Source organism: Octopus bimaculoides, chromosome 1 (genome assembly GCF_001194135.2).
Source record: "Octopus bimaculoides isolate UCB-OBI-ISO-001 chromosome 1, ASM119413v2, whole genome shotgun sequence".
NCBI lineage: Eukaryota > Metazoa > Mollusca > Cephalopoda > Octopoda > Octopodidae > Octopus > Octopus bimaculoides.
In genome coordinates this window covers 128,273,243-128,276,748 of record NC_068981.1, presented here as the reverse complement: position 1 = coordinate 128,276,748, position 3,506 = coordinate 128,273,243, and the positions used below count along the sequence as shown (strand labels likewise).

General features: G+C 32.3%; 1 protein-coding gene across 1 annotated transcript in view; it reads right to left on the bottom strand.

Annotated features, from left to right (window-relative positions):
- Window positions 1-3,506, bottom strand: part of LOC106870828 (uncharacterized) — a 283,987-nt gene that overhangs the window by 37,504 nt on the left and 242,977 nt on the right. The gene's annotated exons all lie outside the window — the stretch shown is intronic.

The following is a 3,506-nucleotide window of genomic DNA, read 5'->3' as shown; positions in this document are numbered from 1 at the left end:
TGTGTGTGTGTGTGTGTGTGTGTGTGTGTGTGTGTGTGTGTGTGTGTGTGTTTGTGCGTGCGTGCTAATCATTGACCACATCCGCAGTAATTTGTATGTTTAGTAGTATGTACTTTGCGAATTGGAACTCCATTGTTTTCAATTTCAAACATCTTACATGCAATATCATTAACTTTAAACTGTAGCCAGAAGCTATGTTTTGATATACTTGTTCGTTTGATTATCCATAAATAAATGTCAATATCCCAGCAGTATTTTTGTTAACTCTTTTACTGTGGATATCCAAGCGAAATCTTATTACTCTTAACTGCGTAAAGGAATTTTACATACCAATCTATCTTCTGTTGAGGAATGTCATATTTGAAACTAATTTTGTTGAGATATGTCAAGTTTATTGGGGCAAAGTAACTTGAAGAATATACCAATTCTAATTTTTGGTAAATATTTAACATCATTAGTGGAATAAGCATGAATTTTTTCAGTCAAACGGTTTAGAACGTCTAAAGGAAATCCAACCGACCACTATTCAATTTATTCAGCTCATTGACTGAAAGATTGTTGAAATCGAATTTAAAATCTTGCACCTCTCGACGCAGATTCCATCAATATCAGTGGCAAACTGTTTATATAAAATTTCTTAAACTGGACGAAGCTTTTCATTGCATCGCTGAGCATCAATTTCAGTTACTGCTCATTCACAATGTCAAGCCTTGTCTGAAAACAGAAATTTCGTCCTGTAATCAATTATTTTATAGCGCAGAGTTGAACACTTCTGGATGTATTTGTATGAATAAAAAATATTTAATGATTTAATGAACCAACAAGTTATGAAATTCATTTACATTAGCTTTTAGTTCCTCTATCTTCACAAAGTACACTATACTTGAATTACTATTTCTGTAAACGAAAACATAGTGGAATTTAATAAAGAATAAGAAAGCATTTAAGTGTCTTAAGTAATCTAGTTTGATATGTTATTGCTCTTAGTTCAAATGATTGCGAAATAAAAACGCAAATGAGATACTGACAAAAGAAATTAGTCTTAGATATTGACAAAAGAAATTAGTAATCTTTTACCAAAATATACAGTACTATGTTTTTACATAATTTATACAATGTTATTGAAATCGTTCGACTGGCAACCTTTATAATTACATTTTGTGAATATGTATTTTGTTCATATACATGCGATATAATAACCACTAAACTAGTAACCTTGGTTGAGCTGGCAGAATCGTTAGAACGTCAAAAAAATGCTTTGCAGTAGTTCCTCCGACACTTTATATTGTAAGTTCAAATTCCGACAAGATTAACTTTCATTCTTTCGGGATCGGTAAAATAGATTACCAGTCAAGTACTGGGATTGATATAATCGATTAACTCCCTCCCACAAAAACTGTGCCAAAATTTGAAACGATCATTATTATCATTAGTAGTAGGGTGGCGAGCGAACCGAATCGCCAGAGCGTCGAAAAAGTGCCTTGCAGAAGTTTTCGACACTTCACGCTTTGTATTGAAATCTCACCGGTCAGCTTTACCTTTCGTCCTTTCGAGTCGATAAAATGCAGAACCAGTCAAGCACTGAGATCGATATAACCTACTTGCCTCTCCCCTCAAAATTATTAGATATGTGCCAAAATTTGGAACCGTTATTATTATGAACAGTGTTTGTGGAGAAGTAGTGCTAGTGCTATATCACTGATAACGGAGTTCTATGTTTTGCCTACACGTCGATCGTGAATTTGACAGAGAAGTATTGTTAAACGAATTTTAAGAGAATTCTTTTGTGAGAACTGAAGAATTGCCCACCCATTCATAACTCAGTGAAATTAGGACAGATGTATTGACAAATTACAATCTGGAAGAATGTTTTAAGTACGGACGGCTTATTTTATGTATTTCAAGCTCATGTGTTTTTTTATGGACCGTTTAGTTACGTAAAATGTTACGAAACAATTCAGTGTTTAAAGGCTTCGATGGTAAAAGAAGGGCTGTATGATATGAATGTGTTGGGGCTTAAGAAATTCCTCTAACTGAAAATTATTATTGCGAGAAATGGTTATCACTGAGTCGCAGAATAGAAGCGAGTTATTGATTATTTAATCTCATGAAGTGTACCAACTCTCAGATGAAACCATTTCACATAATTTTCTGTAGAAACTCATGGATATCAAGCAACTTTATCTCCTATCCTATAAATCCCAGCACATATACTTATGTAAAAAAAATCAGCAATATAATTGACTGAAGTCAATGTAATCTCATTGCTTAATGAAGCGTTAGTTTGAACCTGTTGAACAAGGGGTGAGTATAAAATCAAGTTTACTTTCAAGTCGGTTTCATCAGTAATATGTATGGAATTGAGAATATATTTAGACTGTATATACTGCAACATGTAGTCTGTTATGATTATATATAGTATCGCTAAAGTATAATTAAAAACTCCCAGCTTTATATATCGTAAAAGCATTAAGTTCGAGGAGTTTCTACGATTTAAAATTATACCATGACTCAATGACTCTTTATTATAGAGACATGAAGCTTGATTATATTGTTTCAGGAGGAAATCACGAATTACTTAAAGACATTAACAACTTAAATGAAGCGAAATCGCTACAATTTTATTTCCGTCAAAAAGTTCTCTTCTTATCACTTTTTTCTGTTGTATTTCCTACAAAATTTATGCTAGATTGTTAATTTATAAAAATATCCTTAATTTGACTGTAAAAATGACATATGGGAAAATGTCTATTGAGTTTTAAATAATTGTTCTCAATTGGCTCTTCATTCATAATGGAGGGGTGAAAATACTAATTAGAATATTCAAAATAATTTTGTGAATAATCGTTGGGTAACTGATTGCACACACTTATTCTCTTAACGACGTTAACAATGGCGATTCTGGTCTGCAATAAAATTCTCAGTTTGCCAGTCAATGTGGCATCACTTAAATGAAGCCTGCTTATATTCGCTGCAATATTATCATCATTAACAATTTAATCATCATTATTATCAGCAATAGCATCATAAAAGAGCAATATTATAAACAGAATGACTATTTGAATCCGTCTTTACGTAATGGTCTTGTGTTAGACAGAATGATTACCAAACGTTTAAAATAGCTTACTGCAATCCATCATGAGCAGTGACAGATTAATGTTTGGGAAATAGCGTCAGTGTAATGTTGAATGGTCTTTCTGCAGCCTACAACGCAGAGTTCGGAATAACCTTATAGCAGAACACATCACAGGTTATTCTACCCCAAGAATCACAATCTTTTCATTCAACTCATGCGAAAGTAATCATAATAACAACGATAATAAGTTAATTTAGATTATAGAATTAAAAAGATTCTTCAAACTAGATACGACTGAGAATATTAAGACAATATAATATCCTTTAAGTAATGTAACTAGTAATAGCAAAATCATATCTGAGTATCTGAGTGATGGTACAAAGATTTTACTAAATAATGAGAAATAGAGGCGGATATATATATATATATA